Genomic DNA, 11,668 nt, shown 5'->3' on the forward strand with positions numbered 1-11,668 from the left:
AGGTTGGCTGGGCATGAATTTGAAGCACATGCCCAATCCCAATTCCCTTCTTAAAAGTGACCCGCGGGATTACGAGAGGCTCCTTCCGGCTAAGTCTCCCAGGCATGACGCCATTTTTTCATGCTATCGGTGTTCTTTCTTTGACGTATAAATTCTTGCGTGTTTTTTCGTGCCCGCTTAATATACAACGTACCACGTGGAAAGTGGTAGATACATTGTCTTTCGATTTTCACCGGGCATGAAGGAATAAATTGGAAATTGAACACTTCTTTTCTTTCCGAAATTGACTATGTCAATCAAATTCGATCGGTAATTAAAAATGTGCACGACGATTACAAGCACGATAATGTGAAGCCTGCCCTGCTGTGGGAGGTAATTACTCATGCGCAGTAAGCGCATGAGGTATAAAATGCCCTCCGTTTCTTGTTTTCCGTGTCACATTAGTGCATGGAAATTTATGCTTGCATATATTTACATGACTGTAACTTTACGGGAGGCGGGGGGTAGGGGATTATTCAAAACAACTAATAGCTGCTGAAAAATGTATTGTTGAGTCAGAGAAATTAATAGAAAGACTTGAAAAGAAGTATTAGAGTCTTAAAATGTATGTATGCTTGGAATATCAGTCCATTTTGCATGACAAAATAAACAGTGCGTGTTTGAAGAAATCAACCATTCCTCTCATGTTTCAAGCCCTTAAGTAGACAATTCCACCTCACGAGAATCGAGGGAGAAAATATTTTGGCGGTCACCTCAGCTCCTAGTGATCATTGAGAACCTTAGAGCAGCTTTGAGCGAAACTGAGAATACCTGAGAAAAACTGATCCGACTTTTAGGAATCTGAACTGTTTTTAGAACCACTGTTATTGTCAGTATCGGCATGCGACGAAGTCAAAATGGGGAATTCTTTCAACAATACAGACTAGTCGTTGATATGCATTCTGTTTATTTGGTGGCAAAGGAATTTAGACGATGCTTCAAGGGGAAATTCTGGTTTTCTGTCTTACTTTTGTTTTACTTAGAGGCCATTTATTTGCCAGTATTGAAAAGTTTGGTTCATATTTATGAAATGTAACAAATTATCATCTGTGGCTTTACAAAGATCTATTTGTATCGCTTTTACATTCCTGAGTTAATTCGACTCGTAAATGACGAACAAACAACCCAGGTCCAGGAATTGTTGATCCAACTAAAACTATTGCCGCACCATACAGTCAAGGTAATGTTGAAGTATTTGGTACGGCAAATGCAGGCACATAACGTGTGGCAATGTCTCTGTCGGCACTTATTTAAAATTTCAGGAATCCAATAACCTCTTCAGTTGACTTGGCTCAAATTATAAACATGGGAATAATATGTATTCAGCTTTGTCACAATCATGCAAACAGGGACTCCTATTTTTGACAGATTTGCCTGTTATGGTTATAACTTAAGCTACATTAATTATCAGTTGACACACAGTGATAGTTATAGTGGTTTGCTAAATAGTGCACTTCCTATAATTTCAGACTTTCCTTAATTATATCAATGTTAGCTGCCTTTGATTCTTTGCTCATGGATAATTATCATGCATATATTTTAACACTTGAACTTTACACAGTAGCAATATACTATTTGCCTAATGGGAGGTGTAAAATTAATTTTTTACTCTCATGGCAGAGATTTATTAGGTATGGGACCCATTTGCAACATGTACTTCAATTGAAATAGATTCATTAATGAATTTGGTACAACATTTTCAGAATATATGTGCACAAACATCTGTTACTTATGAGATTAAAATGTGTTAACATTATTAAAATGTAAAGCAACAGAAAATTTTAGACCCTAGGAGCACTTAAAGGATGTTTATCTTTGTTCTTGCAAAGAATGTTCCGCTGTGTCATTTTATTGTATTTGTTTTTCCACCTCAAAAGTATTGTAACTATTGCACCTCTCAAACAGTTGATAGTATCATTGAGAATGGAACAGCAATTTATCAGAAATGTTACTCCAGCAAAATATGTTTTGATTTTTGATTTTCTAAAGAAATTAGACGTAGGCCGCTGGCCATGTAAAAGTTATTCATAGAGCAAGATGTTAGGGAAATTTATCTTGTAATGTGGTTCCCAGTAAACAACAGCTTAAAACTGGCATTTTGGATAATAAGGAAAGCAGCACAGGCTGATGTGAAGATTTCTAGCTACTGCATTAGTTGTGTTTTCCAGTGGTATGCAAAGCAAAAGATGAGTTACCACGTTTTGTATACAATTAATGGTTCTGAACCAAAAAATGTAACAAAAGTATTTTCAAATGTAGATTCTGTTATTGATCTCTTTTGTTCTATTATTCAAAGTAAATTTAATTGTATTGAATGTAAGGAGAAATGTAGACTCGGAAAAATATCTGAGTCCCAGATGGGATTTGAACCCACGACCTTCCGTGATCTAGTCGGATGCTCTAACCACTGAGCTACTGGAGACTCTATGGTGAGCAAGGGTCAATTTGTGGGTCTCGACTGGAACCGCATCGCGCGGCTACACAGCCAAGTATTGACTAGCACATTTGAAACTCACTAACAGCATCGCGCTGTCACATTAATGCATATCAAGATGCAGCCAACCAACCTCCAAAATGAGTCTACATTTCTCCTTACATTCAATATCATTGTTGTTGTTTCATCGTTAACACACTCAAATTTAATTGTTTTGAAACAAACTATGAGGTTGCATTTCTTAGATGTTTATGTGAATTATCAAATATAGAAAGGAAACAAATAATAAGAAAGCATAAATCTACTTCAGAAATTGCAGCAAACTGGAAGAAAGAGGAGAGAAATTTACAGCCCAATGGACCCAGAGAAGAAAAAAGAACTTCCTTCAAATTGTTTTGAAAAGTACAGGTCTATGGACCCATCGAAAAAAACAGACTCTTTCAAATAAAGATGTAAAATATAGGTCAATGAACTCACATGATAAAGAGCAACTTCTCTCAAATAGAATCTTGTAACACCTATATACCTTTTTTGTGGTGTACAATAAAGTTATTATTATTATTATTATTATTATTATTATTATTATTAAACTGTCAACAAAACTACAAATAACCTGGCAGCGCATGAGTAAAGGCTACTTAGAGCCTCTTGTTTGAAGTAGATCGATCACAGTTGCTAGAAATCTATGATCACAGCCCTTAAAATATTCACATCTTTGATAAAATTCAACCTTTCAACAAACCCATTCGTAGCATTTGCGGTAATAAAGTTCTACGTCTGATCATGTGATTTTTATTCGTTTGAAATGTATCCTGCGTTAATTTTAGGGTTTTTTTCCGTTGTGGTCACCAGACACCACCAAATATGGTCAACGTCCATTAAAGGGAACTTCCACTGAAAGTAGAAAATAATTTTTAAACCACAGAATGTGTTTCTAATGTCGTGGCTTCCCTATTGTTCCAGAACAAACGCTCTTTGTGTCAGAACAATAGGGCAACCACGGCACGTGACAATTATTCAAGATGGCGGCGCCCGGGAAATTTGAAAGCCAAAACAAGCATTTTTGAAATTAATTTTTTTCCGATAAAAACGCTTTCATTCAAAGTTTATTTAAAAATACACTTATACAATAAGAAAGAAATACACTTGCCCGCAAATAGCAAAGGCTTACCTAAGCGGGTAGTGTTTACATTTCTACTATAGAATAAAATATACAAAGTCCAAAAAAAAAAGGAAAAGAAAGTTAATTAAAGCTACATTAAATGGCATCGATAACTGCATCGATTAACGTACTAGAAATAATAACTTGAAACATTGTTTATGTTATAGTGTTTAATTATATCTTAACAGTGATGTCTAGTTAATGAGAATTGAGTGCAGAAAGTGTAAGTCTTTAATTAGGGTGTGGACATCATCATAAGTATCCTCATGAGCTAACTAATGTTACTCACCAGTAGGATTTTGTTTAACGGAAGTACCAATTGCTATGCTTTCGGATGAAACAGATGGTTACAGAATGGGAAGAACAGGCAAAAGAGATGTTAAAAGAACACACAGCCTTTTTATTGACGACGTAAAGGTATCTCAGGAGAGCCATAAGAAATTAGAAGTAGCAAATGAGGTTATTGTGAAAGCAAGCATAGACACAGGTGCATGTTATGGAGTAAAGAAATGCGCAGAGGTAATCTTCGAAAATGGAAAAATGGTGAAAGGAGAGGGATTAAATGTCTTGGAAGAGCGAATGATTGCACTGGACCCAGAAAAGAAGTTTAGAAGTTTTTATGATGTGAGCAAGGTGATAAAATTGATGTAAAGAAGGTGACTGAAAGAATAACGGAAGTAGGAATGAGAACAAATGAACTAGAGGAAAGAAGTTGAAACGACAAACGTCTAAGGTAAGCTATTAACACAAGAGTAATCCCAGTTGCAGGATATATAATGAATGTTTGCCATCTTGGGAAAGGAGATCTAGAAAGTCTGGACAAAATAATGAAAGGCGAATTACGATAAGTGATGAGAGATTATATACAGAAAGGAAAGAAGGTGGAAAAGGGTTAAAAAGCTTTAAAGATGTCTACAAAGAGAGAAGAGTAAAGGCGGCTAAATACGAGATACAAAAACCCTCAACTTGACGCGTCAACATTGTTTCGTTGTCAAGTTTGGGTCGATGTTTCCCGTTTTTCACCTTGCATGATCATCTTGTCGCGCAACAAAAACATTTGTTGCGAGTTGAAGAAAGTTGTTGCGAAAAGTAGAGCGCGGGTCTACTCTGAGCAACAAATTTTGGCATTGTTGCTCGTTTTTCATCAAGCTCACAACTTGTCGCGCAACAAATGTGTTCGTGTGCTAGCAAATCAACCAATCAGCGCGCTGCATTTCTTAAACCCGCAACAAATGTTTTTGTTGCGGGTCAAGTTGATCACGCAAGATGAAAAACGCGAAACATCGACTAAAACTTGCAACGAAACAATGTTGCGCGACAAGTTGAGGGTTTTTGTATCTCGTATTTCGCCGCCTTAAGAGTGGCATGCTATTTGGCATTAGGAGAAAATAAATGGTTAAGGAAAGCTTGGGAGAATGATTATGATAAGGAGCAAAGGTCGTTAATAGAAGAGGAGAAAGGAAAATGCGAAGTGAGATAGTAGTAGGATATACAGAGGAAGATTATGTATGGCTGAAATGCAACACCGATCCAAAAAAGACAGCAGCAATTTTTAATATGCAGGAGCAAATGATAGAGACTAGATCTTGGATGAAACTAAGAGGAATAGTAGAGGTAGACATTTGCAGATTGTGTGGTGAACAGAAGGAAAGCTTGCAGCATCTCTTGTCAGGATGCAAGAAGTTAGCCGCAACTGAGTACGTTAGAAGACATGACAATGCACTAAAAGATTATGGCAGTGGAATGAAGGATTATTACCGGAAAAGACAAGGTGGTAAAACGAAAAGTGCAGAAAGGGGCACGTCATAGAGAAAGATGGAAAGAAAATATGGGATTGGGAGCACAAGATGAAACTCATAGCAAGGCCAGGAGACCGGATTTAACATTAGAAGACGAAAAAAAGAAAGAAATTAATATTGTGGATATGGCTTGTCCAGGAGAATGGTAAAAAGAAGTGAAAAGATCCAAAAATATCAACAGCTGTTCTTCGAGTTGCGAGAAAGACGACAAGGATATAAAGTGCGAGTAATACCAGGATGCTGTGGTGGAGGAATGAGAAAATTAAAACGAGTCCTAGTAGAACTATTCTATGAGAAAACAAGTGAACGAATAACTAATGAAATGCAAAAGACAGTATTATGGGAAAGTAAAACCATCACTAGAAAGATAATGGCGGGACTGATTAAGTGAAAAGTGATGTTTTCACTTTTAGCTAGCAAACGTTGTTAGCTAAATTCTTTTCGCAACCTGTGTGAAAATGGAATTGATGAGAGTCTCAATTAATGTCAAGGATATATTTTGGAAGATTTCTCAAAGTCAATTTTAATTGTTAAATTTGAATTTTATTTTTACAAACCCTAAGCATGAGTAACACAGGAAGAGGAAAGAATAGGGCCAAACTTTCACAGTGATTTGTATGTTTATTGACTTAAGTAGGTAATAATCATAATCATAATCATAATCATGATCATGATAATCATAATAATTAAATTTTGACATTTCGCTTATGTTTGTTTGTTTTTCAGAGTTTAGAAGTAATGGGAGACTAAGTCGAGGGTAGTATGTTCTGGAGAATATGTTGAGAGCAATATGTTTCATTGTTTTCCTATTGTTATCAGGTGTTGTTTCAGCCCTGCTCTCCCCTATAACCATCAAAGCCGCCCCCACCTTTTCAGACTGTTGATAAAAGTGGGGGTTATGCATATTTAATATAATCCCCTGAAAGAACAAAGAAAACCGAGCCAACTGACAAATAAGACGGTTGGTTCCTCACTGTGTACAGTATTTATGGAGGACTCTTTGAATACAATACAGAAAAGTGGGAATGCATAAAAGCAGAATTCCAACTTTCCATGAAATGTCAAAAGCATTGACTGCAAAGGCTCCAGGATCAGATCTACGTGAAACATATTTCTCAACCTGTTGTGGGGGGGGGGGGGGGGGGGAAGTCTACAGGCAAATAGATCAATATTAGGCTTAATTCCAAATCAGTTAATTACATCCACGGAGAGGGACCTATTAAGACACCACGCCGTTTCCTTCCTTGATAACGGGGATTGGACTGTGAACATTAAGCTATGCTAAAACTTGGTGGTGTTTGTGTTACTTTTCAAAACGATCCTTGTAACTGAGATCTGCACATCGACCGCAGTCTGCTATTTAAAGCTAGTAGTCGAATGTACATCATCAAAGTGTGTAAGTGGTATGGGTACAGTAAAGATCAACTCCATAGATTATTTGAGTTCTTGATAATGTCGCTGTTTATGTGTGGGGCCGCTGGGTACAAATGAAACACCTTCATCAGACGAGCAGCGAGATTTGGTTACGTTTCTGATGCCACACCCATGTCATTCATCCTTGACAAAAGAGACAGTGAACTATTCAGGAAAATAACTTCAAAAGGAAATCACATCCGTCATGAAATTCTTCCAGATAAACCCAATAGAGCTCTACGTGAACGTGAGCATGAACATATTCTACCCAGAGTCAAGACAACGTTTCAAGAGAGCGTTTATAAATAAATGTCTTTTTAGCCTTGATATTTATACTTACTTCTCAAAGTTGTAAGTCTTTTTATATTGTATATGTTAGTTGTGCACGTTTGCTGCACCGATTTATTTCAATAAAGACACTTTCATTTATTCATTCATTCATTCATTCCTTAATACGAGCAACAAAAACGTCCAAGTTGTCTCGCAACATTGCTGCGAAACTAGTCGAACAGCGATGTTGCGCATCAGTTTACATCCCAAGCACACTGACACGTCTCGCAACAACAAAAAAAGTGCCTTGCAAGTTGCTGCGGCGTGTTGCAGAAAGTAGAGCTTCCGTTCTACTTTCTGCAAAAGGCTGCAGCAACTTGCATCACATTTTTTTGTTGCGAGGCAAGTTTTGCTCGGGGTGTAAAACGCGCAACATCGTTCTCCGTCAAGTTTCACAGCAATGTTGCGCGACAAGTTGGACGTTTTTTTGCTCTTATTACCGTTAGCTTTTGCGCTCAAAACGCCACCGCACACTACGGGAACTTGCTTACGCCAACAGTCACGAGTGAAACTTTGCTAAGCTGATAGCTCTAGTGTGCGGCCGCGGGCATTAGGCAGGCGACGTAATAACTCAAACGCACCCCTTTAATCTACGACTGCCTCTAGTTGTACCTTCCTCTTCTCTGATTTCGTTTATATTTCCCGAAAGAATATACTAATGAGGTTTACGTCCGTGGTGTTTCATTGTTTCCTTTTTTGTTGGCAAGGAACTGAGCAAGCGTATTAAAATTTGGACAGAAGCCTTCAACTTGAAATAATACATTTTGTACTTTTGTTTATTAAAGGAAACACACAGTTAATTCAGTGAAGAAGTATATACCTTATTCGCTTGTATATTTTCCAATACAGATCATGTTATAATACTCAGGAGAGTTGGTCCTTTGTCTTGTTCATTAAAAGAGTGCATGCAAGCATGAATATGACTGCATGCACTCTTTTTAACGAACAAAACAAAGGACGAAATCTCCTGAGGATCGTCATATGATCTGAATTGGGAAAACTAAAATGTTCAAGCAAATAAGATCTATTGAAGTGAGATTCGCGTGCCTTACTTACAGGCCCGATTGCACGAACAATGTGTACTGGTCGCTTTTAGAAGATTATCGCCTCATCAAGCCCTTTGTATCCTCGGGCAGCGAAGTCTCTGGCAAAACTTATCCTAATACAATAATCTTGAGGGTGTGAGAGTTGTAGAAAAGGTAAGATAGTAATTGTTGTAGATTATTAAAAGCGTAAACAAAGAAGGTATTTGATTTGAGCCTCTTCCTAACTAACAGCTACTAACTAACTTAGGTCAACTTAGGCCCGTTTCAAACGTCGCATTTCACATGTGCCGATTCTAATGCAAATGAGCGAAAACAATTGATTTCTCTCATTTGCATTGGATTCGGCTCATACGACATGCGACGTTTGAAACAGGCCTAACTGCACAACTTCAGACCGTAATGGAGATCTTTTCTAACAACTTTGCTTTGGAATAAGAGACATCAGAAAGTTCTTTCCTATAATAACTAACTTTTCTCCCCCATTTAAAAACGATACGAAGCTTGTCACCCGATTGTCATCCTTATTGATCTACTCACCAACCATGCATTGCCTATTTACATTATTTCATCTGCGTAAATTTGTCTTTATGGTCAGAAAGTATTGAGCAGATTTTAGTTGCTTTTAACTGCTCGACTTCTCTTTAACAAAAGCCTGTTACACATCTAATGACGCGTGATGTATGGCAAAGAGAATTACAACTTCCTGTTTTTCTGAAATGTTAATCTCGTGACTTTTCAGACCAATAGTTAACAATTGTTCATTCTGGGTGTAACCACGTTTATCACTTAGTAGTCGACTAAAAGTTTGGAAAGGACGGCTTTTAAGTCTGTTTTAACTCAAAAGGCACGTATTTCATCCATATGATATCATGTAAGAGTCGCAAAGCATCTTTTACTGTTTTAACTCCAAGAACAGTGGAGATGCGTTCTCCTACTGGCGCAGGGTTCTTGTTCCATTTAAGTGATTCTTTTAAACAGTCAATCGAATAACATTGCTATGAGTTTAACTTTATGACACATTCCTTTGCGTCTCAGGAACAGATCCTGTGAAACCTTCTCGATCACTGTAGGCTTGGATTGAACTTTCTACCTTGAAAAAGGTTAAGTTAAAGCGGAGAGTGCGCCAAACAAGGTGAGGAAAATGTTAAGACGGTAACCGGTCGTTTCGCCTACGGCTCGTTTTGCCTACTGTCTGTTCGCCTACGTATAATGTCGGTTCGCCTACGTCCAATATGTCGGTTCACCTACGTCCAATATGTCAGTTCGCCTACGATTCATATGTAAAAGCTTTGTCGAACCTCGCAGAGAAAACTATGACGGCTAGCTAAATGCCTGGCCAAACGCTCGCAACATTTCAACGCAACATCTTGCAACATGGTTGGGCACAACGTGTTGCGTACGTGTGGCAACAATGTTGCAAGATGTTGCGTTGAAATGTTGCGAGCGTTTGGCCAAGCCTTAATTAAGGCGTTATTTCTGTAGACTTGTGTCTTGAGCGGGTTCGTTGAGCGGCCTATACTAAAAAATGTGAGACTTTTCATTAACATATCAATGAAGGATAAGGGATTCGGATAAGGTAGGTAAGAAATTAGCTCGTTCCCACTTTACTGGGCGGTTCAATTTTTGTATCGATGTTGCGATTTGTGCTCAGTGTCATGAACTTTATATCGCTTCCACACGATCCGCAAACTTAGATGCAAAAAATATATATGTGACGGCTGAGATAAAGCGTTATTTCTGTATACAAAATTTTGGTTTTATCAACGGAGTTGATAATTAATGTAAATTGGCCACCGTACAGAGATTCTAAAAGCTGACGTTTCGAGCGTTAGCCCTAACGGGCGTTGGATTCGCTCTGACGAAGGGCTAACGCTCGAAACGTCAGCCTTTAGAATCTCTGTACGGTGGCCAATTTACAATATCAACTCCGTTGATAAAACCAGAATTTTTGTATACTACTTTCCCACCGACGAAGCACCACAGTTTCTTTAGAAACTACCCCCTTCGTTATTTCTGTAGACTTGTGTCTTGAGCGGGGTCCTTGCGCATATTGAGCGGCCTATACTTAAGAATGTGAGACTTTTCATTATTATATAAATAAAGGATAAGGTACGTAAGAAATTAGCTCGTTCCCACTTAACTTCCCGGTTCAATGTTTATATCGTTGTTGCGATTTTTTCTCAGTATGAACTTTATGAATTAGTGTTTTTTTTAGTTTGTGCGCTTTCACGCAATACGCAAAAGTAGCTAGATGAAAAAATATATAACAGTTAAGGCGTTGTGTAGGCTTGTCACTTGAGGTGAGATTTTTGATTAACATATCATTCAAAAGGACATGGTAGTTCATTTAACAAAGGATTGCAAAAAAACATTAGCATTCACCAATCATATCACTGCGATTTCGATCCATCGGAGAAGGGATTGACACTATAAAAGTCCTAGTATTTTGTTTCTCAAGTCACCAGTTCGTTGGAACTCTCAATCGAAAAATCAACGCGATAGTCAACGCTATCATCAAAGCTATAATCATCGATATTATGGAGGAATTTGACTGCATATTTTGCGCACAAATCGTCACCTCCCGCCAAGAAGCCCTACTCTGCGGCGGATGCGACAGGTGGCAACACCGTCGTTGCCACACTGGTGTTTACAGGGCCACTTATAGACAGGCAGTAAGGACCGGCCGGGACATTTCATGGACTTGCCTCTATTCTTGGACTGATCAATACAGGTAAATTATTTTTTGTTATCTCGATGGGGTTCATTTCCAGTACTGTTGATTGCTGATTGGCTAATTTGTTAATAAGACGTCAATCAGCGTGTGTCAAGTCAACCATTAAAACGTAGGCGTTTTTCAAAAATAGGGGGTCTTCTTGCAAGCGTTCCCTTAGTCTCTTGCTCCAACTTTCGCGCGGCCAGTTTGCGGAAAATTCTGTCTAACAGGAACGCTTGCTACGCAGGCTAGTTTGTACGTAACAGTGACTGATTTAAGGGGCTAGGTCACGCAATTTTAGGCAATTTCAGCACTGATCGAATGGTCATAGAATTAACTAAAATATCAAAATAACTGTTCAACACTATAAAAGAACTCTAACAAAACACAGGGAAGCCAAGAAGGGACATGGATGGACAAAACTGGAGAGGATTGAAATGGATTGAATTTGGGTAAATTTGAAAAACGTCGGCCCACCTTTTTTCAAATTTATATCAGTCTATGTCAAAATGTCATTTACACAGCTGGAAGATCATTCTCAGTTGTTATGTGGCCGTGATTTTGGAATTTTTGAAAGACTCTTGCTCTACCAATTTGACGTTTAGAGCTCATGAATCTTTAGTTAATCTTTAGTTCATCTTTAGTTTTTATTTTTTTTATTTCTGTGTTGTTCCAAGGTGGTCAACTGTTTTACACAATGATTGTCATAGTACGGAGTTTAAGATGTAGGCG

At 38.1% G+C, this 11,668-nt stretch overlaps 1 protein-coding gene and 1 non-coding gene across 3 annotated transcripts in view; one reads left to right on the top strand and one right to left on the bottom strand.

The window, feature by feature from the left end:
• Positions 1 to 2,388: 2,388 nt before the first annotated feature.
• Positions 2,389 to 2,462, bottom strand: Trnas-aga (transfer RNA serine (anticodon AGA)). Its single transcript has one exon. It is a non-coding gene; the product is annotated as a tRNA-Ser (tRNA).
• Positions 2,463 to 9,004: 6,542 nt separating this feature from the next.
• Positions 9,005 to 11,668, top strand: part of LOC137983647 (NACHT, LRR and PYD domains-containing protein 13-like) — a 21,372-nt gene continuing 18,708 nt past the window's right edge. For both annotated transcript variants that reach the window (XM_068830803.1, XM_068830805.1), the window contains exons 1-2: positions 9,005 to 9,094; positions 9,259 to 9,355. The gene's annotated coding sequence lies outside the window, so the exon portion shown is untranslated. The remainder of the gene's footprint in view (positions 9,095 to 9,258; positions 9,356 to 11,668) is intronic.

This window comes from Montipora foliosa, chromosome 13 (assembly GCF_036669935.1).
Source record: "Montipora foliosa isolate CH-2021 chromosome 13, ASM3666993v2, whole genome shotgun sequence".
NCBI lineage: Eukaryota > Metazoa > Cnidaria > Anthozoa > Scleractinia > Acroporidae > Montipora > Montipora foliosa.